This window comes from Oncorhynchus tshawytscha, linkage group LG13 (genome assembly GCF_018296145.1).
Source record: "Oncorhynchus tshawytscha isolate Ot180627B linkage group LG13, Otsh_v2.0, whole genome shotgun sequence".
Lineage (NCBI taxonomy): Eukaryota > Metazoa > Chordata > Actinopteri > Salmoniformes > Salmonidae > Oncorhynchus > Oncorhynchus tshawytscha.
The window spans coordinates 53,074,839-53,101,653 of record NC_056441.1 but is presented as its reverse complement, the minus strand read 5'-3'; positions in this window follow the sequence as shown (position 1 = coordinate 53,101,653).

The following is a 26,815-nucleotide window of genomic DNA, read 5'->3' as shown; positions in this document are numbered from 1 at the left end:
GATTACGGCACGTGTTTCCTTGCAGGTAGCCATGATTGACAGAGGAAGAACAATGATTCCAAGCACCACCCTCCTTTTGAAGGTTCCAGCCTGTTATTCAAACTCAATCAGCATGACAGATTGATCTCCAGCCTTGTCCTCGTCAACACTCACACCTATTTTAACGAGAGAATCACTTACATGATGTCAGCTGGTCCTTTTGTGGCAGTTCTGAAAGTGGAAATGTTTTTTGGGGGATTCAGTTCAGTTGCATGGCAAGGAGGGACTTTGTAATTCATTGTAATTTATCTGATCACTAGAGTATATGCAAATTGCCATCATACAAACTGAGGCAACAGACTTTGTTAAAATTAATATTTGTGTCATTCTCAAAACCTTTGGCCACGACTGTACAGCAATGAGATAAAATTGATATGGGTACTCTGTTCTTGGAGGGGAAACATTCAATGTGCCAGTGGATGAGCGGGCACATGAGATGTGGCTTCAGTTCATGCCAGGAGAAAGTTGACAATGGTAGTGGAGTAGTCCTCACCTCTTAAATCAGAGAACAGGAGGGGACTTGCTGTAAATACAAATAGCAGATACATTCCATTACAACTGTGCCTTCGTAGGTTTGGACAACGAATCTCGAAGAACTTAAACACAGACTGTGCATCTCGCCCACTTGACACATCAAAGTAGCTCAAGAAACGTTCCTGAATAAAGCCCTGATCATCCACGTACCTGATGATAACGGAACACTGCAAGCAGATTGGTGCCACCATCAGTTCCAGAGCGGTGGGGCAGTTTTTACCCCCTGGGACCTGGAGTATGTCCTTATACGTTTAACCTAACTAGGAAAACTCTGGACCCTATAAGGTATGACAGTGCTTAATCAGTTGTAAAATGTTTTCATATGGGCTATGATGGGACCAGTTTTTCCTAATCTGGTCACATGGTTTAAAAAAAAATCTTGTAAAAAATTCCTGGCCCTGGGGGGATGAAAACCCATTCAAACTGCAGCTACCTTACATTTGTTGACATAAATTATATTTAGGTTAGATTAGGAGGGGGATATCCTCTACCCAGACACATAGATAACAACTGATAGACAATGGAACTCACAGGGCTGAGCTTGCTTTATGCATGTTTGCATCATGCAGGCCTATGCAACTGAAGGCCTTCATCACTATTATGTTGATTCCTTATATCCAGTTAATAATTCTGGATGAAAAACATATAGGCAGCCTAGCCACCCCAAATTTGATTACATTCACATTTTCTAAATACATAACGTTACCAATTGGTTTACCCTGACCAGATGGACAGGGCACATAGGCTGTATGCAGCTGCTCTTATTAGTAGTCTACAGTTGATCCGACTGAATAATAGTCTAGTTTTCATCCCGGACTACATGTCAGATCTCTAATGTTTAGGTGTGGCCTAGGCTGCTGCAACATTTATGTCATGAGTTTTTTCTTGTGTCTGGCCGGAGTGATGTGTTATCATCTTTGCTAAATAAAGACCGGAGGATTTTGAAAATATGCGCTGCATCAACCTCTCTTTAATATTTTAATGGATGATGCGATAGAAGCTATCAAATCATTCAGAATTGACAGTCAAAAGTTCAAAATGTTCAGCCATTAAAGCATTATAACGTGCAATTACGTCTTCAAGCTCCTTGTAGTTGCCCTTGTAGGCAGAACTTTCCCTCTCGTGTCCTCTTAAAGCAAATTATTGCTTGCCCAAAACCGCAGTGGTTTTGACAAGCTGCTTGAGAACATCCCTGTTTCTTCTTATTTTCTCGTTGTGTTCCGCAGTTTGAATACACAGACCTTCGTCCTAATCGATGCAGATTTTTCCCAGAAGCTTGATTCTGATGTGGGCACTTATATGCTCCCTGCGTTTTTTTGCCGATTAGCTGAACGATCAATGTTCTTCAGGTCACTGTACCCACCTTTCGACCAAGTTGGTATTGAACACACTCACCTTTTCATCCTTCTTCATGAAACTGATCTCAGGCAGAGGTCGACCCTCACTTTTAATTCACACCTTTTCCGTTTGCCCCAATGAATGAAAGGGGTTCTTCAACGAAAAGTCCACAACATTTTCGGCCACGTTGGCCAGTCTTCCATTCTGGTGGAGAAAACTGCACACTCACGCTGGTAGCTACAGTGCTTTGCAAAAGTATTCATCCCTCTTGGTGTTTTTCCTATTTTGTTGCATTACAACCTGTAACATAAATAGATTTTTATTTGGATTTCTTGTAATGGACATACAATTTATTTTCTCCAAAATCGAATGAAATGAAAAAAATAACTTTAAAAAAAGTATTAAAAAAATAAACTGAAAAGTGGTGCGTGCATTTATATTCATTCACCCCCTTTGCTATGAAGCCCATAAATAATATCTGGTGCAACCAATTATCTTCAGAAGTCACATAATTAGTTAGATTGCACACAGGTGGACTTTATTTAAGTGTCACATTATCTGTCAAATCTTCTCAGTATATATACACCTGTTCGAAAAGGCCTGAGTCTGCAACACCACTAAGCAAGGGGCACCACCAAGCAAGCGGCACCATGAAGACCAAGGAGCTGTCCAAACAGGTCAGGGACAGAGTTGTGGAGAAGTACAGATCAGGGTTGGGTTATAAAAAAATATCAGAAACTTTGAACATCTCACGGAGCACCATTAAATCCATTATTAAAAAATCGCAAGAATATGGCACCACAACAAACCTGCCAAGAGAGGGCCACCCACCAAAACTCAAGGACCAGGCAAGGAGGGAATTAATCAGAGAGGCAACAAAGAGACAAAAGATAACCCTGAAGAAGCTGCAAAGTTCCACAGTGGAGATTGGAGTATCTGTCCATAGGACCACTTTGAGATGTACACTCCACAGAGCTGGGCTTTATGGAAGATTGGCCAGAAAAAAGCCATTGCTTAAAGAAACAAATAAGCAAACGTTTAGTGTTCGCCAAAATGTATGTGGGCGACTCCCCAAAAATATGGAAGAAGGTACTCTGGTCAGATGAGACTAAAATTGAGCTTTTTGGCCATCAAGGAAAACGCTATGTCTGGCGCAAACCCAACATCTCTCATCACCCCGAGAACACCATCCACACAGTGAAGCATGGTGGTGGCAGAATCATGCTATGGGGATGATCTTCCTTGACAGGGACTGGGAAACTGGTCAAAATTGAAGGAATTTGGAGGAATGATGGCTGGCGCTAAATACAGGGATATTCTTGAGGGAAACCTGTTTCAGTCTTCCAGAGATTTGAGACTGGGATGGAGGTTCACCTTCCAGCAGGACAATGACTCTAAGCATACTGCTAAAGCAACACCAGAGTGGTTCAAAGGGAAACATTTAAATGTCTTGGAATGGCCTAGTCAAAGCCCAGAACTCAATCCAATTGAGAATGTACACCAGCGGAACCCATCCAACTTGAAGGAGCTGGAGCAGATTTGCCTTGAAGGATGGGCAAAATTCCAGTGGCTAGATGTGCCAAGCTTATAGAGACATACCATACCCCAAAAGACTTGCAGCTGTAATTGCCACCATTGTCATGGTGGCTAAACAAAGTATTGACTTTGGGGGGGGGGGAATAGTTATGCACGTTGAGCACGCTTAAGTTTTCTGTTTCTTGTTTGTTTGTCACAATAAAAAATATTTTGCATTTTCAAAGTGGTGGGCATGTTGTGTAAATCAAACAATACCCCGAAAAAAATCAATTTTAATTCCAGGTTGTAAGGCAACAAAATAGGAAAAATACCAAGGGGTGTGAATACTTTCACAAGCTAGCTGTCCTCTGGCTACAGCATTGTGCTACCCCAGACAGTTATGTTGAAGGTACTGTAGACCTTCATTGCAAAACAGTGTACATTAACCAATTATTTGGTGACATATGAATATATACAGCTGAAGTCAGAAGTTTACATACCCTTAGGTTGGAGTCATTAAAACTAGTTTTTCAACCACTCCACAAATTTCTTGTTAACAAACTACAGTTTTGGCAAGTCGGTTACGACATCTACTTTGCTCATGACACAAGTAATTTTTCCAACAATTGTTTACAGACAGATTATTTCACTTATAATTCACTGTATCACAATTCCAGTGGGTTAGAAGTTTACATACACTAAGTTGGCTGTGCCTTTAAACAGCTTGGAAAATTCCAGAAAATTATGGCATGGCTTTAGAAGCTTCTGATAGGTTAATTGACATAATTTGAGTCAATTGGAGGTGTACTTGTGGATGTATTTCAAGGCCTACCTTCAAACTAAGTGCCTCTTTGCTTGACATCATGAGAAAATCAAAAGAAATCAGCCAAGACCTCAGGATTTTTTTGTAGACCTCCACAAGTCTGGTTCATCCTTGGGCGCAATTTCCAAATGCCTGGAGGTACCACGTTCATCTGTATGAACAATAGTACACAAGTAAAAACACCATGGGTCCACGCAACAATCATACCGCTCAGGAAGGAGACACCTTCTGTCTCCTAGAGATGAACGTACTTTGGTGTGAAAAGTGCAAATCAATCCCAGAACCGCTCAGAGCTCAGCAAGGAAGAAGCCGCTGCTCCAAAACCGCCATAAAAAAAGCCAGACTACGGTTTGCAACTGCACATGGGGACAAAGATCGTACTTTTTGGAGAAATGTCCTCTGGTCTAATGAAACAAAAATAGAACTGTTTGGCCATAATGGCCATCATTATGTTTGTAGGAAAAAGGGGGAGGCTTGCAAACCGAAGAACACCATCCCAACTGTGAAGCACAGGGGTGGCAGCATCATGCTGCAGGAGAGACAGGTGCACTTCACAAAATAGATGGCACCATGAGGTAGGAAAATTATGTGGATATATTGAAGCAACATCTCAAGACATCAGTCAGGAAGTTAAAGCTTGGTCGCAAATGGGTCTTCCAAATGGACAATAACCCCAAGCATACTTTCAAAGTTGTGGCAAAATGGCTTCAGGACAACAAAGTCAAGGTATTGGAGTGGCCGTCACAAAGCCCTGACCTCAATCCTATAGAACATTTGTGGGCAGAACTGAAAAAGAGTGTGTGAGCAAAGAGGCCTACAAACCTGGCTCAGTTACACCAGCTCTGTCAGGAGGATTGGTTCAAAATTCGCCCAACTTATTGTGGGAAGCTTGTGGAAGGCTACCCTAAACGTTTGAACCAAGTTAAACTATTTAAAGGCAATGCTTACAAATACTAATTGAGTTGTATGTATACTTCTGAGCCACTGGGAATGTGATGAAAGAAATTAAAGCTGAAATAAATCATTCTCTCTATTATTATTCTGACATTTCACATTCTTAAAAGAAAGTGGTGATCCTAACTGACCTAAGACAGGGAATACTTACTAGGATTAACTGTCTGGAATTGTGAAAAACTGAGTTTAAATGTTTTTGGCTAAGGTGTATGTAAACTTCCAACTTCAACTGTATATAATATAGTTTTATTTAAAAAGGGTAACTTTAAAAAAAATGATTCACTATTTATATTTTTCAATACATTTCACTGAGGAGTATGGTCCTCCCCTTCCTCCTCTGAGGAGCCTCCACTGCAGTAATTATTGATATGCATTTATTGAAACAATACCTATTCTCATCGGCATTCTTCAGTAAAGGTATCAGCTCTGAGTTAAAATGGAGAGTTTCTATGTTAAGTGTTGTCTTATACTGTAAGTGGTTGGTCAATGTTTCAGGCCAGAAGGATCTGTCTGAAAGCCCCAGAGCCCATGATATGTCGTACTTCTGTAAAATAAGCATTATGCAACATGCAAATCTCATAATTATTTTAAGATGAGAGACAATGTGTGACAGACCGATGAAAGATAGAGCGGGGAACAAATCTGAGGTTCGGCATGTCTCTGCGGTTTTTATCTCCGTGTTCAAGGCTGTAACCATGCCATTGTAATTTCTTCGGTGCACATATCCAGCACTAATATGCTATCCTTTGACAAATGTTTTTGTTTCGTCCCACAAGAGAAGTTTACAGTCAACATATCATGGGCTCTGGGGCTTTCAGACAGATCCTTCTGGCCTAAAACATTGACCGACTACTTCAACCTCTAGTACCAAGACAATGTTGTTGTCAAAACAACTTGCCTTTTGGCAAAGCAACGTTGAATACAGAACTAGCCAGGTATCCAGGCTGTAATGGCAGATATGATGGTAAGAGGCGGTTTCATCCATTTCAAATGAGACACCTTACACAACTGCCAATTAGTGATACCTTTCTGTTGTTCTTTTGATTGGTGTATCTCATTACTCACGCTCATGCTTACCAATCATACCTCCATGCCACAACACAACTCTGAGCATGTTGTGCTTCTGGTTTGTTTCTACCCAATTCTGATGACTGAAGACTTGGCATCGCACAAGTGGCTGAGCTTTGTATGCATCCCTCCATTGGAGAGAGAGATATTTTAATCCTTTTATGGGGCATAAACTTTAAGCAAGTTCCAGCCTCTATGGGTGCTAGAAGGCATAGACCACTTAAATGCAGGACCAAAATCTCCAAAATATACACTACATGACCAAGAGTATGTGGACACATGCTCATCAAACATCTTTATTCCAAAATCATGGGCATTAATATGGAGTTGGTCCTCCCTTTGCTACTGTAACAACCTCCACACTTCTGGGAAGGCTTTCCACTAGATGTTGGAACATTTCTGTATTAGTGAGGTCAGGCACTGATGTTGGGCGATTAGACCTGGCTCGCAGTAGCCCTTCCAATTCATCCCAAAGGTGTTTGATGGGGTTGAGGTCAGGGCTCTGTACAGGCCAGTCAAATTATTCCACACCGATCTCGGCAAACCATTTCTGTATGGACCTCGCTTTGTGCACGGGGCATTGTCATGCTGAAACAGGAAAGTGCCTACCCCAAACTGTTGCCACAAAGTTGGAAGCACAGAATCGTCTATGATGTCATTGCATGCTGCAGTGTTAAGATTTTCCTTCACTGGAACTAAGGGGACTAAACCATAAACAACAGCCCCAGAGCATTAGTCCTCCTCCACCAAACTTTACAGCATTCGGGCAGGTAGCATTCCCCTGGTATCTGCCAAAACCAGATTTGTCTGCCAGACTGCCATATGGTGAAGCGTGATTCATCACTCCAGAAAATGTGTTTCCACTGTTCCAGAGTCCAATACGGCGAGCTTTTCACCACTCCAGCCGACACTTGGCATTGTGCATGGTGATCTTAGGCTTGTGTGCAGCTGCTCGGCCATGGAAACCCATTTCATGAAGCTCCAGACGAACAATTCTTGTGCTGATGTTGCTTCCAGGGGCAGTTTGGAACTCGGTAGTGACTGTAGCTATGCGCTTCAGCACTCGGTGGTCCCATTCTGTGAGCTTGTGTGGCCTACCACTTCATGGCTGAGCCGTTGTTGCTCCTAGACATTTTCACTTCACAGTAACAGCACTTACTGGGCAGCTCTAGTAGGGCAGAAATTGGACAAACTGACTTGTTGGAAAGGCATCCTATGACGGTGCCACAGTGAAATTCACTGAGCTCTTCAGTACGGGCCATTCTACTGACAATGTTTGTCTATAGAGATTGCACGGCGGGTGTACTCAATTTTAGACACACGTCAGCAACGGCTGTGGCTGAATACCAAATCCACTCATTTGAAGGGGTGTCCACCTACTTTTGACCATGTAGTGTATCTCTTTCTTTTACTCTGTTTCACTTTCATTATTCCTTCTTATTTCCACCTCTGGCTGAATACATAATGTTGTGGCACAAGGAGAGACAGCATAGCCCAGCCCAACCCACAGCCAGGAAAAACTTGAAGCTGCACAAAGCCTTGTAATGGAAGGTTTTACTGTATTTTTTCGATCATGTGTACAGTACCACTTCTCTCCTGCTGTTTGCCAGTAACACCACAATAGTAGTAACAAACGACATAAGAATGGATCTCTACTCGTTGACAGTAATTAGTATGATTGATTTAACTGGCAATTAGTGTTGAGTAAAACTGGGAACATTCTGTTATCAACCTCCTCTCTGAGCAGCGGTGACCCGGGGTTCTCTGGACCTGCCGTGCAGGTGTGCGTGCTCGCATGATTCCTCAAGGTGAACGGTCCGATGTCGCCAACACTTCATCAATAACTAGCTCCGATCTCTCTTTGGTGCTTAAAAGGTTTGACTGGAAGCCAGCAGCAGTTGTTTGTGAACTTAAAGATAGCTCCTTATCGAGCTCAGTGCACAGAGGGCAATCCAATAGAATTCTACCTGCCGCTGCTAAAATGGGAGAGGGAGCAGGGCAAGGTACTTAGTATTATAGATGTACACACAATTACATTGGACTATTTCTCAAAACCTTTCCCCATTACACTTGAGATGTAAAGTGCTCAGATGTGCAGTCCATTAGTAGACCATGTCCTCTGTGTCTTCAGAAGATTTATTTTTTAAACGGAGGAGTCTGAGCTTGGAGATTTTGGGGGTTGCCTTTGAAGAGGTTTCAGAACAATGAAACATCAAGAAGCTTCCATTAGACTCTTGCAGAGAAAACGTCTGGACTGAGCTGCTGTTTTGGTCTCATTTGAACACCGTTTAACGATACTGTAATAGTTTTCAGTTGACTCTAATGGGGACTGCAGATGGAGGTCCACCCAGGCTCTGCTATGCAAGTAGCCTCAGTACTGTTCTCTCTGTTTCTAACTGCGCTGTACTCGCGCTCTTTAACGAGCAAATTCAAGTGCATTAATCATCGATGGCGTCTCACTCGGGTCCCTTATGATATTAATGTTGCAGGGCGACGTCTTGTAACCTCAGCGAGCCGCTGAACCATCACTAATACATGCTTTCTGAACAGGCCTGTATTGTGTGCAGACTGGCTAAGATAGAACATTGCTAAGGACTCGAACTAAGCGGGTTACACGTTCTCTTTTACTGATGATGGTTGTGAATATGCCTCCGATTGGGCTGGCTGCCATGTCAATCACAGTGTCTGGGCCATTGAGGGATTTTCCAATAGAGCATCAATTTCCTATCATCTACCTCAGTCCAATGTGGATCTTAAAGAATAGGTTAGTGTAATCCATATGCTGTGGTGGGTAAATGAGGAACATACAGTATATGCCTGCAACTTGTATGAGGAGCGATATATCTAAAGAAAGTGTTTTAATACCATCTACACACAATTCTTTTCAATGCTGGTTGATGCTTGTAAAGATAACATACAGTATGTTGGGTTGGTAATTCCTTGGTTATAGGAAAATAGGCATCACGTTGCTATGGGTTTTCTCAGTGACACTGGAGCTGGGCTAGGGAGCACATACCGTGACTCATCCCCACCCATCCCATCAGATCCCTGTCCACTGTCAGCATCCAGTGACTCACTGTTACACATGGGGCTTTGGGTATAGAGTGAACAACAGAGCGCCAGTAGGCTATCAGTTGCACGTAAATTCAGTTATGATGAGATCCAATAAAGCTGGATAAGTCAAAGTGGAGTGCAGAACTGAGAACCAATACCTGGATGTAGACAGGAAAAGCATCTTTCAATGTTAATGTTCCACTGGAGACACTTTAAAACCATTGTAGCCTGTTTGTTTCCGTTGCATCAAGAGGTAGTGTGGTGTCTATTGAGAACACTGCTGAAGACCGCCACATCTCTCCTTCTATTTCTGTTTTACTATCTATGTTCTTTGTACCCCTTCCCCCTCTACTTTTTCTTTATTTAGTTTTCTTCTTCTTCTTCATCTCTCTCTCTCTCTCTCTCTCTCATCATCATTTGGCAGAGGAACAGTCTTTTTTCTCCTCCCCCTCTGAGAGGCCAGCGCGGAGAGGACTCACCAGGGCCATGTGTGAGTGAGTGACTCCCTGGCTGGGGCCTGGAGCGAGGAGGTGCCACATGTATTTCCCCCTAATTGGGTTGGAAATAATCGCGTTTCACCGCTGAATGGCTAAGTCACATCAGAGCAGAGTGAGGGAGACATCAGTGTCTCCCAGGCCTCACCGGGGCCCCCTATGCTGCCACAACTTCGGTTGGCTCCTATATTGTTTATTCTGTTTGCCCTGTGTTGTGCAGCGAGAAGCCAACAAGTGCAGTACAGGAGAAAGTTTGTTTCTGTCTTGTCACAAATTGACCTGGGCTCACTTCTTGTAAGCTGCATCAGTAAGAGCATTCCACAGACACCTACTACAATCTGTCCTCTCTACTTCAGTCCACTTGAATGGCCCCTCATTGACAAAGTAGCACAGAACTGTCATGCCCATGATGAGGCTGGAATTGGACGATAAAACGTTCAGTTTCACATGAGCATCATCTTGAATTAACACATGGGGCTGTTGCATGGAAAAGGGACAGGAGCAGGGACCCTGGGCTGGCCAGCCCAATATCTCACTTTCATGCTGGAACCATAGCAAGGGTTAACCAAATATGGGTAATCATAAGAAAAAAGTCAAGCTTGATTTTGTTCTTCATTAACTTTTCATCCCTTGAATCATGTGAAATGCCAGCTTGTCTAAAATTAAACGTAATCAATGACTCTGTCTGTCTGTCTGTCTGTCTGTCTGTCTGTCTGTCTGTCTGTCTGTCTGTCTGTCTGTCTGTCTGTCTGTCTGTCTGTCTGTCTGTCTGTCTGTCTGTCTGTCTGTCTGTCTGTCTGCCTGCCTGCCTGCCTGCCTGCCTGCCTGCCTGCCTGCCTGCCTGCCTGTCTGTCTGTCTGTCTGTCTGTCTGTCTGTCTGTCTGTCTGCCTGCCTGCCTGCCTGTCTGTCTGTCTGTCTGTCTGTCTGTCTCTGTCTGTCTGTCTGTCTGTCTGTCTGTCCTGCCTGTCTGCCTGCCTGCCTGCCTTATAATGTCTGAATTGGAGACCTCTACATAAAGTACAGCATAAACACATACAATGGTAAATGGTAGTATCCCACTCATCTCTCTCCTCCCCTCTGTAGGCATAGCACCCTGTGGGGGTGGGGCTCACTAATGGTAAACATGGTCCCCCACGGCCGGCATGTCTGCCACGCCCACGCCACAGACCCTGTGGATGACCAAGAGGAGCGCATCCTGGCCGTGCTGGGGATCATCGGGACCGTGCTCAACCTGTTAGTGGTCATCTTCGTCTACATATACACCACCATCTGACAACCACCACCACCACCGCAACCTTCCAAACAGTACTGGACCACGGTCCAGGCTAACACACACATCACCAAGGGAGAGGGGAACGCAGCGCAGCGACAGGAAGAAAATGGAGGTGGACCAAGAAGGAGTAGGACCAAGACCGTCAAGACCAGCAGTGTCATTGAGCTTTGCCCCCCAAAATCGAAGCAGTGCCTGACCAAACCGCCGTCCATTCCATCTTTAGGCTCAGAAGGGTGAGGAAGAGCAGGCGTATTCATGTGCAGACATTTTGATATCAAAAACATAGGAAACTTCCACCGCTTCTTTGATGACGATTCTATTGTTTTGTACAGACCCTCTCACGTGTATTTTTTTGTAGAGTTCACCCTGTTTGATTATTAATTGGCCACACATTTTCCTAACTGTACTCTATTGTTGGCCATTTTGTTCTGAATTCACACTTTATGGTTGGCTAGTGTTAACATTTGTCAACAAGCACAAAGACAATCCCCATTGTGGAAGGGATGGAGGATTTTATCCTGGTCAAAACGGCATTGTCACCTGGACCACATTCCAACGCTGAAGGATATGACATTCACCCTGACATAGTGAAAAAGAGAGGCTGTTTATTGAGTCCCCAATATCACTGCACTGTACGTGGAGCAGGCCTCAATATTCACTTCATCCTCAACATACTCTTTTCTACTAACAAGCTCAAACCTGAGAAGACATGATACCATGAGAATATCCATGGAACTCTTGCTTCATACACCTGTTTGATACACGCGTTTCATCTTGTGATTATAAATGTTAGCTGCAATAACAAAAGAGACTGATAAGAGTCAAAGCTAATTTATATCATTATTAAACATTTATGATCATTATATTTCCCCACATTCATGTATGACGCTGTAATTAATTCGATTTTATCTTTGGAATGTAATGTGCTTTCACAGAAACTATCCCTCACTCCCATTGTAGCCAACATGCCCATTTCAATTGAAAAGTTGAGTATGGTTTGTCACTGCACCAATTAAAGCAATCTATTGGGTTTCCATTTACAATTGATGTCAGAGTATTTAACCGGCAGGGCATCAGATTTGAGATTTTGAGATCCTGCTGTGCTGTGTAGCCTAGCATTACATGGTCACCTCCGCGAGTTTCACTCATACACTAGTATAGCACATTTGTTTTGCCCCAATTGCCAACCTGGCTGCAAAACGACATCTCAAGTCAATCGCCAGTGCTTCCAGAAGAGTTCAGTACTGGAACAGAACACAGACCCACACTCCTCACCTTGAAAAAACACTTGCCTTACTGATGTCATCGAAGAGACACTTTGGTAGCTGAAATGGAAAATGCTTCCTGATGCTTTTTTAACATCATCACTGTATATTGGTAAAAGGACATGATTCCAGTTCACTATGCCGTCCCACTGAGCTTCTACACTGAAGTGAATCGGAGTGAATAGTAATGGGGATGGACAGAATGGACTCTATTGCCAGATAAACTTACTTAAACTACCCAATACCGTGGCATGTTTGGGCTGATTGTTGTCTCGGCCAGTGTTTCCCAACTCCGGTCCTTGAGTAGGCTACCCTTAACAGCACACGCCTTTGTTGTAGCCCCGTACAAAAACACCTGATTCGACTTGCCAGGGGCTGGATGATTAGTTGACAAGTAAAATCAGGTGTACTTGTCCGGGGCCACAACAAAAATATGTACTGTCGGGGGGTACTCGAGGACCGGACACTGGTCTAGGCTGTAGTGCATGGTGATGTATACTAAGTGATATACGACACCATGCAGCTCTACTGTGTCCTATATCATAACAACACAAAGATACTGACTGTAAGCCTGCTTCAAATTCCCAAAACACTGTTTACACACAGCCAACCACTGAATAACAAAGCTTGTTAAAACAAGTCTTTACAGTGCAACGCATCACTAGAAAATGGAGTCGACCATCCTTTCTTTGTGTGTGTGTGTGTGTGTGTATGGGTGTGTACGATATAGTCCGGTATATAGTTAGCTAGCTGCAGTGCAGGGCTTTCTGACATTATAGAGCTTTTGCTTTGGACCAGGCGAGAAGTAACCAGGGACAAATTGGAGGGAAGAGCCCGGAGCAGACTGAAGACCATCTGCTGTCCCTGTGGACAGTGGCACCTCCTCAACCCAGAACAGAGCCAGAGCCAGAATGGCTTCCTTCTCCGTCTCATTATTCCACTACTTAAAATGAACTGACAGAAGTACTTCAATTCAGGGACTCGTGGGCAAAAATGGAACCTCAGAATGTGAGTTTTTACTGTGTGTCCTCACTGCCCTGTGTGTGCTCCAAATTTCTCAACACCATTCATTTCACCAGTTTGCATACAGTATTTAGGGTAGAAAAATCACTCCGTTTGTGCATCCTTTTATTAAAATCAAAATGTGTTTTTTGTTTTATTTCACATTGGTGTGATGCTGCACCAGTTATTTTCCCACTGTGTACGTTCCATTGAATTGTATCTTCTGTCTATGCAGTGGGTTTGATTTTGTTTCCCAGACTTTAACTCGGACAATTCAACTTGATTCATGATGTATGAGTGACCTGCATTTTGGAACTAAAGGGAATATTTGGTGGATGATTCAGATGTGTCTGAACAAGATGAACATGTTTCACCCCTCTTTCTTATTTTAAAGTCATGAAATATTGAAATACGGAAATATTGGATAGTTCCGTACAAAGAATCGAAACTCATCTTTTGCCAGGGTTATAAGTTATGTTAAAGGTTAAAAGGGGAGGATGGGGCATTATAACGGAGCATTATATTTCTGCATTTCCATGCAGTTGTCTAACTCTATGTATTTGTGTTTGCAAAATTGTGCTATATTACAATGTTGCTACCAAAAGTGTATATATCCTGAGAATAAAACGAATGCCATGAAATCAGCTGTATTTTCATGTAGTGTTTATATTACAGCAGTATTCAAATACAAATGGAAAATGGTACCACTTCCTAAAGTTATATTATGTCTAAAGCAAAGGCCATGTCTCCAGCATAATCAACTAGACAAGTACACCATACACATGCATTACAAACACTATAAAGTCTCCAGTTGGTGGCGGCAATACACCTTTTTGTGTGTAGTTCGCCATAAAACCTCACAGAAGAAGAAGTGAAATAGGAAGTGGGTTGGTCAGTAGGTGGAAGCCATTCTAAATGCATGCAAAGATGATCTATCATATTGACAAGATGCTGACACAGCCCAGCAGGCAGCTGTCCATGTTCCCCATTATACATTTCAACACAAACTCCATTTGCTCTAACCGAAGATGTTCTATTATGTAATGTCTCCACATTAAATGTGATAGGAAATTAAACAGAAAGGTTATGCGTGTATTCCCATTGGATTAAAATGTATTTTTTGTTGTTGTTGTGGACTTGCTTTTCTTTGGGAACGAACTCTAAGATCTGAATTGAATTATTTTTGAGAAGCATGGATTTAAAGGCCATTTTTGTTTGAACTGAATAACTTTGACTTTGTTGCAGGTGTGCGTGACTGACACCTTGGCCTGCTGTAACTACAGAGGGGCAAAAAAGTACTTAGTCAGCCACCAATTGTGCAAGTTCTCCCACTTAAAAAGATGAGAGAGGCCTGTAATTTTCATCATAGGTACACTTCAACTATGACAGACAAAATGAGAAACAAAATCCAGAAAATCACATTGTAGGATTTTTAATGAATTTATTTGCAAATTATGGTGGAAAATAAGTATTTGGTCAACAACAAAAGTTTATCTCAATACTTTGTGATATACCCTTTGTTGGCAATGACAGAGGTCAAAAGTTTTCTGTAAGTCTTCACAAGGTTTTCACACACTGTTGCTGGTATTTTGGCCCATTCCTCCATTCAGATCTCCTCTAGAGCAGTGATGTTTTGGGGCTGTTGCTGGGCAACACAGACTTTCAACTCCCTCCAAAGAATTTCTATGGGGTTGAGATCTGGAGACTAGCTAGGCCACTCCAGGACCTTGAAATGCTTCTTACGAAGCCACTCCTTTGTTGCCCGGGCGGTGTGTTTGGGATCATTGTCATGCTGAAAGACCCAGCCACGTTTCATCTTCAATGCCCTTGCTGATGGAAGGAGGTTTTCATTCGAAATTTCACGATACATGGCCCCATTCATTCTTTCCTTTACACGGATCAGTCGTCCTGGTCCCTTTGCAGAAAAACAGCCCCAAAGCATGATGTTTACACCCCCATGCTTCACAGTAGGTATGGTGTTCTTTGGATGCAACTCTGCATTCTTTGTCCTCCAAACACGACGAGTTGAGTTTTTACCAAAAAGTTATATTTTGGTTTCATCTGACCATATGACATTCACTAGGTCCCCCCGTGTGGTTCTGGGATTTTTGCTCACCGTTCTTGTGATCATTTTGACCCCACGGGGTGAGATCTTGCATGGAGCCCCAGATCGAGGGAGATTATCAGTGGTCTTGTATGTCTTCCATTTCCTAATAATTGCTCCCACAGTTGATTTCTTCAAACCAAGCTGCTTACCTATTGGAGATTCAGTCTTCCCAGCCTGGTGCAGGTCTACAATTTTGTTTCTGGTGTCCTTTGACAGCTCTTTGGTCTTGTCCATAGTGGAGTTTGGAGTGTGACTGTTTGAGGTTGTGGACAGGTGTCTTTTATACTGATACCAAGTTCAAACAGGTGCCATTAATACAGGTAACGAGTGGAGGACAGAGGAGCCTCTTAAAGAAGAAGTTACAGGTCTGTGAGAGCCAGAAATCTTGCTTGTTTGTAGGTGACCAAATACTTATTTTCCATCATAGTTTGCAAATAAATTCATTAAAAATCCTGCAATGTGATTTTCTGGATTTTTTTTCTCATTTGTCTGTCATAGTTGAAGTGTACCTATGATGAAAATTACAGGCCTCTCTCATCTTTTTAAGTGGGAGAACTTGCACAATTGGTGGCTGACTAAATACTTGTTTGCCCCACTGTATATATGTGAGTGAGTGAGACGCTAGTAAAATTCCTGAACTAAATGTTTTCATCATTCTAGATTGCAGCCGGAACAACAAGAACAACGCTGCGAAGAAGAACAGGAAGACACAGTACACATGCATCAAGTGCAATAAATACATTTGCAACACACAGTAAAACTCTGTCCCTCATGCGGTGTGTAGTTTGTGTTCAATGGGGCTCATTTATCATTTCCAATAAAATACTGTATGTAACATTTGTCAGTTTGTTCAGTTCAAAGCAATAAACATCAATAGTGATGAAAACCTTGTTTCATTTATATTTTTTCAAGATAAAAACAATTTATTCCAACTATGTCTTGATTATAATTGATTTTTGTTTTCAAAAATCACATTTTATTTAAAAAACTAACAGTTCTTTTATTGGTAAATGTGATCTAGCAGAGGTAAATGGCAAATATTAAGCATGTATGTATTAAGTATTTCTACGTAAATTGTTTTAAAAACCCAATAATGTTGTGGGTCCATCAGACCAGCGAACATTGGGTGAATAACTAAAACATGAACACCACACAAGGGTTAATATTATCCTTTAAAAGTGCTTTGCTTTTGGCTGGGGTTGTGCATATTTATACTTTCTCTAAATTGAAAAAAGGTCTAGGGGTCAAGCTTTCGCTACACGGTTCCCACTCCTTGTTTTTATATAGCACACTGATTCTGAAAGGACAGGTGACAGTTATAATGATATTGACAAGATATTAGAGTGACCGGTCTAACAATGGAAATACACGTCCTCAAAGATTGAAGGGAGATGAGATCAGGTGGGAACATTCTAGCCAATAAGAGGGCAGATACACATGTGAACAACTGGCACACCTCTGTATAAACGTGTTTTCTTTTTAACCATGAAGTCACATCTTTGGAATGCCCAACGAGGGTGGAAGAGAATGAGGCGATCAAAGTCAGGGCTGTCGAGAGCATTTCATATGCAGCAGCTGTTTAAAGGTTTGAGGGTTCGAGTGGTCCTCCTGAAGAGTCCATGGTGTCGCCTTATAAGCTATGGTGATTAATGGCATTGCCACAGTGGAGAGGAAGTCCAGAAAGATGGACATCATTGTGGCTGAGGAAGACTGGTGCCGGGATTGGAAGACTTCTTGGCAGAGGCGCTACGTGGAGCACGAGCTGTACCACCCTCTCAGGCTTCGGAGCCTGAGAAGGGAGATATGGAATTGTGAAGGGCTGAAGAGGGAGTTTTATTTTTTAGATTTTTTTTGTCAGTTTACATTAAAAAAAAAAAAAAATTGAAATGCTACAAGTCTACTTATATCAGTGCATTCTTAACAACCTTACCATTAAGGGAACTTCTATTCACTCAAATACAAGAATTCCTCACTTTGTGGACTTATTTTTCATGAACAGTTTTTTTTGAGCGGAGTAAACGCTCTTGCTTCACCTCTATCTTCCTATCTGCTGCATGTCAGAAATGTTTGGTGACTAGGCAATTGTTTATAGTTTTAGAGAGAATCTCACAACCTCAGGAACCGTCCGTGTCCTTGATTCTTCTGTTTGACGCCATTACTGTGCCTTATTATGTGATTCATAGACTCTACTAAATGCAAGTGCAACACATGAAACCATGTGAACTTTCACCAAAGTTGTTAACCCCTGCTCTGCTCCCCTGGCGTGAACGGAGCCATATATAATATCGTATGCACCTAAGGTTCACCCCTGCTATGTTCCTCTGATGTGAACGCAGCAATCTTGTTCGTTAAATTCCCCCTGACGTGAATAAAGCTACCTTGTTGTCTACAGTTACCACCCGCAATGGGTTTCCTGGGGTAACCTGTAATCTCTTGAACTTCCAGGCATTTTTGTTACATTAACACCCACTATGGGTTTCGTTAGGTAAGATACAACAGTCATGCCTTGAATCGTGTGGAGTTTCCTCCTGCTACAGTTTCAACTTAATAGTTTCCACGTCAGCGACTTGTCTTACATTTCAATTTTAATTTCCCTATATCACATTCTCACCCAGCAGAATCCACCAGTCGGAACACATCAGTACCTATGATTCACACCTAATTTAAAAGGGACCGTGGAAGGGGGCACCTCCTTACAACATAGACACATGCATACAAACACGCACAGCACTGATTATATCATTATCTCTGATGGAAAGGTGAGTTCCAGGACAGAAACGTGGTAGTATGTTTTGCCTTTGACCAGATCAGATGTTACCTACCTGATCAATGTGTCCTCCATTACTATAATCACACTATAATCAGGATGTTCACGTCTGATCAAAAGCAAACACACTACCACTTTTCTGCGCTGGAATTCACCTAACCGGCTAGCTAGCTACCTGACTTGCAAATCTGGGTTAGTTAGCTGTCAATATCATTGTGCGAGTTGAAATTAGTTGGCTAGTTAGCTAATGTTAGCTAGCTAGTTCGAGTTGAAAAATGATTGAAGGCACCCTGTGCCCCCACCCCTAGAGCTACCGTGCTTCCACTCAGGACCTAACCGATTTATATTGTGTGATCTGTTTTTCCTTTCTTTTCCATCATCCTTCTGCAGCAAGTGTTTATTTGAGTTCCCCTTGTTGTGCTTCTATTGATTTGTTGTCCATAACTGTTATCTATAGTTAACTCTTGTGTGTGAGTTAACTCTCTCTCTCTCTCTCTCAAAGCTGGAGTCCACAAAAAAAATGTTTTGCAGAAAAAGTTGGTACCACTGAAAAGGGTTCAGTGAAATAGCTAAGGTTCCATTCCGGGCCTTGAGACGGAGGTCTGTGTGCTTTTAGGCATTTGCCCTGTGTCTTGTGCATTGTGTCTGTCACCATAGAAAATTGCATGTCATTGATTTCAACACAAAGACTTTATCTCCTTTGGTCAGTGCATGACAGAGCTGCTACAGATCTCGGTCTGTCTGTCACATCCATAAATCCCCAAGGAGCCTGTTGAAAATCAGAGAATTTGGGAAAAGTAAATGGGAGAGCCCCCCCTCTCTTCCAATTGTTAGTGGTCCATAGTTCCTATGTAGACCTGTCACAGCTTACTGGCCTATAGAATGCCCTTTGTGCACTTTACCATGAGGCTAAAGCCACCCTGATTGCCTTTCTGAATACACTTGTCAGCTTAGATGTGACTGGCTATGATAGTGAGAGCAAACCCTAGACACAGGGAGGTCAGGTTCTATTCCCATCATGATGGATGTCTCAGATACCCTATGAGAGGAGCAGGTGGGCAGGATTTATCATGTGTTGATTCTCTGTCATTTCACAGAACCCGAAGTCTTTGAGAGATTTCATTTGACTAGAGGCAAAAAGTATGTTTAAGATGCTACAGTGCTACAGAAACAATACTGCAACATAATGTTGAGATCATTAACCCTTTAGATCTGCAGTTCACCGCATGCCAAGAACGACACACATAGAAAAGCTTATATGACTTGTGCCAGTTTATATAATGAAGAGGGGTAACTGCACTATTATGGAAGAGCTGTGGCGGGTTAACACCTCAGGGGAGGGAATAGTTGTAGAGGTCATGATCTTTGGTCACATGAGGTCACTGTGTATGCAACACTTCAGCGGGCTGCCCAATGGCGTCATCACACCGTTCCTTTCATTCCTTCCTTCATTTTGGCCAGCTCACTGATCTCTCCATCTAAATAAGCACTGAAGATGTAATCAATCCTTAAGAACCGCAATAGTTTTCATTATTATATGATGAATGTCTGGGGATCATCAATTTGAAAACTATTTTCAGTGTGAGAGGATAGATTGTCTGACCCAGAGGATGAGTTAATGTGACAGACTGTTTACAATGGCACTGATTAGCATAAAGTTGTCTGGGTGAATTATAGCTCAGGACCAAAACAGATGGGACGGAAGTTTTCATTTTAGTAAGCTGCAGGCATAACAACCCAATCACCCCCAACCCGAGCGACGCATGCATGTATGCACATGCTTTCAAGCAGGCACGTGTGCAGACATGAAAGCGTTCACCTCACAAAAGTCTATTTTTGGAAGTATTTTGGGGAAACTTGAAATGTCTTCCTTTGTTCCAACCCTGCCGAGAGACACACACACACACAGAGAGAGACACACACACAGCGAGAGAGAGACACACAGGGAGAGAGCGAGACAGAGACACACACACAGAGAGAGACACACACATAGCGAGAGAGAGACTCACAGGGAGAGAGCGAGACAGAGACACACGCACGCACGCACACACAGAGAGAGAGAGAGAGACACAGAGAGAGAGACACACACAAATCAAATCAAATCCAATTTTATTAGTCACATGCGCCGAATACAATCGGTGTAGACCTTACAGTGAAATGCTTACTTACGAGCCCTTAACCAACAGTGCAGTTTAAAAAAATATGGATAAGAATAAGAGATAAAAGTAACAAGTAACTAAAGAGCGGCAGTAAAAAAATAATAAAATATACAGGTGGGTGCCGGTACAGAGTCAATGTGCAGGGGCACCGGGTATTTGAGGTAGTATGTACATGTAGGTAGAGTTAATTAAAGTGACTATGCATAGTGCATAGATGACAACAGAGAGTGGCAGTGGTGTGGAAAGGGGAGGGGAAGGGGGTGGCAATTTCTAGTCTTTGACAATTTTTAGGCCTTCCTCTGACACCGCCTGGTATAGAAGTCCTGGATGGCAGGAAGCTTGGCCCCAGTGATGTACTGGGCCATTCGCACTACCCTCTGTAGTGCCTTGCGGTCGGAGGCCGAGCAGTTGCCATACCAGGCAGTGATGCAACCAGTGTTCTCGATGGTGCAGCTGTAGAACCTTTTGAGGATCTGAGGACCGATGCCAAATCTTTTCAGTCTCCTGAGGGGGAATAGGTTTTGTTGTGCCCGCTTCACGACTGTCATGGTGTGCTTGGACCACGGCCAGGTCTATGACCTCCTACCAATAGGCTGTCTCGTTGTTGTCGGTGTTCAGGCCTACCACAATGTGTCATCGGCAAATTTAATGATGGTGTTGTAGTCGTGCCTGGCCATGCAGTCATGAGTGAACAGGGAGTACAGGAGGGGGCTGAGCATACAGCCCTGAGGGGCCCCTGTGTTGAGGATCAGCGTGGTGGATGTGTTGTTACCTACTCTTACCACCTGGGGGCAGAGGGAGGAGTTTAGTCCCAGGGTCCTTAGCTTATTGATGAGCTTTGAGGGCACTATGGTGTTGAACGGCGAGCTGCAGTCAATTAATAGCATTCTCACATAGGTGTTCCTGTTGTCCAGGTGGGAAAGGGCAGTGTGGAGTGCAATAGAGACTGCATCATCTGTGGATCTGTTGGGGCGGTTTGGAAATTGGAGTGCGTCTAGGGTTTCTGGTATGATGGTGTTGATGTGAGCCATGACCAGCCTTTCAAAGCACTTCATGGCTACATGAGTGCTACTGGTCGGTCGTCATTTAGGCAGGTTACCTTAGTGTTCTTGGGCACAGGCACTATGGTGGTCTACTTAAAACATGTTGGTATTACAGACTCGGACAGGGAGAGCTTCATAATGTCAGTGAAGACACTCAGCACATTCTCACAGTACACGTCCTGGTAATCCGTCTGGCCCTGCAGCCTTGTGAATGTTGACCTGTCTAAAAGTCATACTAACTTTGGCTGCGGAGAGCGTGATCACACAGTCTTCCGGTACAGCTGGTGCTCTCATGCATGTTTCAGTGTTATTTGCCTCGAAGCGAGCATAGAAGTAGTTTAGTGCGTCCGGTAGGCTCGTGTCACTGGGAAGCTTTCGGCTGTGCTTCCCTTTGTAGTCTGTAATGGTTTGCAGGCCCTGCCACATCCGACGAGCGTCAGAGCAACAAACAGAGAGAGAGAGAGAGAGAGAGAGAGAGAGAGAGAGAGAGAGAGGTTGGAGAACAGGATCCGTTCAGGAGTAAAGTGCCTTGTACGTTGAAGCATGTGTGTGTATGAGTATTATTACATTACTGCATGGTTATACTTTAGTCAATACACATACTTGGGATTTAAATTTGGCCATTCCACCCTCTAGTGTTAGTAATGAAGAATGCATTACATGAAATGAGTGAAATTGGCTTTGATAAAGACACACGATGCATGCTTGCCCTCTGCTGGGGAAGGTTTGTGATGAGAACTGTATGGAAAAGTGTGTGCGAAAGAATCTGCTAGACTTCGGGTTGGCTACTAATCATTTTAGCTGACAGGTAAGTCGGTTGGATGGCTTGTCCTCACATTATCAGTGAGGAGGTGGATTGGTCCCTGAGATGTGTTCACCTCATCCCACCAATCGGGCTCATCCTGATTTGAGCATCCTAACATTTAAGTAGTTACATCATAGTGAAGGCAGTAGGCAGCCACAGGAGAACACTGACAAAGAAGCGAACGAGGTCAATGGAAAAATGGATTCTGAGTAGAGATAGAGTTCTAGTGGTTCTTAGGAAGGTCCTGTTCTGTTATCACCTTCTGTGTCTGATAAGAGCGTTTGTGATGCACTGTAAACTCCCACAGCGGTAGATTACATCCACCCCCACATCAATTAGTTTTGTCCTGCTATGAGATATGATGGGCGTTTTGGGGAGGTCAACTGAGGTCACGCATGCCTAATCTTTATGTATGTAGGAGGTTATTCTCACTGAGATAAAATACAGTTTTCAAGAATTGAAGTGGTTAAAACAAGTCTTAAACGTTGTTGTCATGGGTTTTTGGCTCTGTTGCCTTGCAAAAATCAATCAGATGTCCTGACTGCATCTAATTGCATGAGAGAGTCATCTTATTACCGGTTGCTGAAGTCTGACCTTTTGAGAGCCAGGGTCTTTGTCAATCGCTGTCCCTTCACGGCCTCAGTACTTTATGCCTATTTGACTCCATCATGCCATGTCATGTCACACAGCCACTATCTCTGCAAAAGATGGATGTCAGCGAGACCCAGGCACCAGAAATTGCTGCAGTCCCCATCACAGACCAACCAACTAAATTACTACTGGCAGGAATAGAGGGAAGCCACAACATGTTTTATTTCCTGTGTAGATTTGTGAAGAGATATGCAATGGAATTTAGCTTGATATATTGCATTTTAAAGTGAGCAGTGTTACCTCGCTTTGGTAAATGTTAAATGAAGGGATCTGGATGAATCAGTCTCATTCTCAGATTCATTTATTTCCATGCTCATGTTCTGGGACACTGGAGTGAGCGTTATGAACACTGACCCTAATTTCCCACCTGTAATACGTAATACAGTGCAATGGATATGGCATCTGCTCGGCCTCAGAGGGTAGTGCGTATGGCCCCAGTACATCACTGTGGCCAAGCTTCCTGCCATCCAGGACCTCTATACCAGGTGGTGTCAGAAGAAGGCCTAAAAATTGCGAAAGACTCCAGTCACCCAAGTCATAGACTGTTGTCTCTGTTACCACATGGCAAGCAGTACGGGAGCGCAGAGTCTAGGTCCAAAAAGCTTCTTAACAGCTTCTACACCCGAGCCATAAAACTGCTGAACAGCTAATCAAATGGCTACTAGGACAATTTGCACTGAACCCCCCCTTTTTTACGCTGCTGCTACTCGCTGTTTATTATCTATGCATAGTCACTTTACCCCTACCTACACGTACAGGACCAGTCAAAAGTTTGGACACACCTACTCATTCAAGGATTTTTCTTTATTTTTACTATATTCTACATTGTATAATAATAGTGAAGACATCAAAACTATGAAATACACATATGGAATCATGTCGTAACCCAAAACGTGTTAAACAAATCAAAATAGCCACCTTTTGCCTTGATGACAGCTTGGCATTCTCTCAACCAGCTTCATGAAGAATGCTTTTTCACCAGTCTTGAAGGAGTTCCCACATATGCTGAGCAGTTGTTGCCTTCTTTTCCTTCACTCTGCGGTTCATCTCATCCCAAACCATCTCAATTGGCTTGAGGTTGGGTGATTGTGGAGGCCAGGTCATCTGTTGCAGCACTCCATCACTCTCCTTGGTCAAATAGCCCTTACACAGCCTGGAGGTGTGTTTTGGGTCATTATCCTGTTGAAAAACAAATGGTTGTCCCACTAAGCGCAAACCAGATGAGATGGCGCAACGCTGCAGAATGCTGTGGTAGCCATGCTGGTTAAGTGTGCCTTGAATTATAAATAAATCACTGACAATGTCACCAGCAAAGGTCACCAGCACCCCCACACCATCACACCTCCTCCTACATGCTTCACGGAGGGAACCACACATGCTGAGATCTACCTACTCTGCGTTTCACAAAGACACGGCGGTTGGAACCAATGATCTCAAATTAGGACTCATCAGACCAAATTACAGATTTCCACCAGTCTAATGTCCATTGCTTGTGTTTCTTGGCCCAAGCAAGTCTCTTCTTCTTTTATTGGTGTCCTTTAGTAGTGGTTTCTTTGCAGCAATTCGACCATGAAGACCTGATTCATGCAGTCTCTTCTGAATAGTTGATGTTGAGAATGAGATGTGTCTGTTCCTTGAACTCTGTGAAGCATGTATTTGGGCTGCAATCCGAGGTGCAGTTAACTCTAATGAACGTGCAACAGAGGTAATTCTGGGTCTTCCTTTCCTGTGGCGGTCGTCATGAGAGACAGTTTCATCACAGCGCTTGACTTTCAAAGTTCTTGACACCTCTTCATGTCTTAAAGTAATGATGGACTGTCATTTCTCTTTGCTTATTTGAGCTATTCTTGCCAAATAGGGCTATCTTCTGTATACCAACACTACCTTGTCACAACACAACTGATTGGTTCAAACGCATTAAGAAATTCCACAAATTAATTTTTAACAAGGCACACCTGTAAATTGAAATCCATTCCAGGTGACTACCTCATGAAGCTGGTTGAGAGAATGCCAAGAGTGTGCAAAGCTGTCATCAAGGCAAAGGGTGGCCATTTGAAGAATCTCAAATATAAAATAAAAGTTGATTTGTTTAACACTTTTTTGGTTACTACATAATTCCATGTGTTATTTCATAGTTTTGATGTCTTCACTATTATTATACAATGTAGAAAATAGTAAAAAATAAAGATAAACCCTTGAATGAGTAGGTGTGTCCAAACATTTGACTGCTACTGTACATATTACCTGAATTACCTCGACTAACCTGTACACCCGCACATTGACACGGTACCGGTACCCCCTGTATATAGACTCGTTATTGTTATTTTACTGCTGCTCTTTTATTTTTTACTTTAGTTTATTTAGGAAATGTTTTTCTAAAAACTTCATTGTTGGTTAAGGATTTGTAAGTAAGTAATCATTTCACGGTAAGGTTGTACTTGCCGCATGTGACAAAATACAATGTGATTTGATTTTGCGTAGCCTTGTTTGACAATTCTCCATTCACAGTAACAGCACATGAAAGCACAGTTTCAGCATATCCTGTAGCCTCTAACTCATCCAAGACAGACTATTAAAAAGACAAAATGGCAGAAGAACAAACTCCTTCCTCAGGTATGAAACAGCACAATGTGACTTGATTTCCTCCTCTTTGTCCCCTCCATTCTCTCTGCCTTGCAATCCAACCAACAATGCATGTGAGGTTATAGTTTCACACTCTCCCTCAACCATCATAGACCCTGCTTGTCAAACGTTTGACCCAAAACCACCCTGCTTCATCTTCATCAACCACTCAGTCACGTAATAGGGTGTCTATTGTCTGACCACCCTGGTACCTTTGCTACTGCATGGCAAGCGGTACCGGAGCGCCAGGTCTAGCTCCTGAACATCTAATCAAATGGCTACCCAGACTATTTGCACTGCCCCGCCCTCTCTTTTACACTGCTGCTACTCTCTGTTATTATCTATGCTTAGTCACTTTAATAACTCTACCTGCATGTACATATTACCCCAATTACCTCGACTAACCGGTGCCCCCGCACATTGACTCTGTACCGGTACCCCCTGTATATAGCCTATATAGCTATTGTTATTTTACTGCTTCTCTCTAATTATTTGTTACTTTTATTTATTTATTTTTGTTGGTATTTTTCTTAAAACTGCATTGTTGGTTAAGGGCTTGTAAAGTAAGCATTTCACCTGTTGTATTCGGCGCATGTGACACATAACAGTTGATTTGATTTTGATTTGAATACTGACTTTTAGCACTTGGCGGTCTACAGCGTCTTCCTACGAGAGTAGGCTTTAGGCAAGGCAGCTGTACCTGTGCAGCAGCTCATCTGTGAGAGATGTTGCGTGCAGCTCACCATTAGCAGAGTGCCTTTTTCTGTGTGTGATTTTCAGTATTTGTGTATTTCTCACGTGTGTGTGTGTTTGTGTGTGTGTGTGGCCTCTTGTACGCTACTGAGGAATCGCTGCACCTTGGGAATGTGCGTCCCTCTCTCCAGTATGTTGTTATGGATAAATAAATCATATCCCAGGGCAAAGAGAGGGATATCCGCCCATCTAGGAGCTTCCTGGTGGGCATGTAGAAATCACATAGTGATTCCTCGACTGATGATGAGGAACTGAGTATGAATCAGTTTTAATGTGTGGACGGAGGGCGTTGTGCGTTTGGGGCGGGCGGGGGGGTTAGGTTGTCCACGTAAGGTCTGATTTTCTGTGTACTGGTGCACACTGAGCAAGCACACAGATTGCATGTTTAAGGATAGCATTCAACCAGCCTTGCAGGCAATGAGTCATGCCATTTGTCGATGTCCAACCAGAGATCCATTTTAACATGTTAACCTGGCCAAGTATGTTCAGGTCATATCCATCCTTACCCACATTGCTGACATATTTGTGAGGTCAGGTTACTTGAGGGT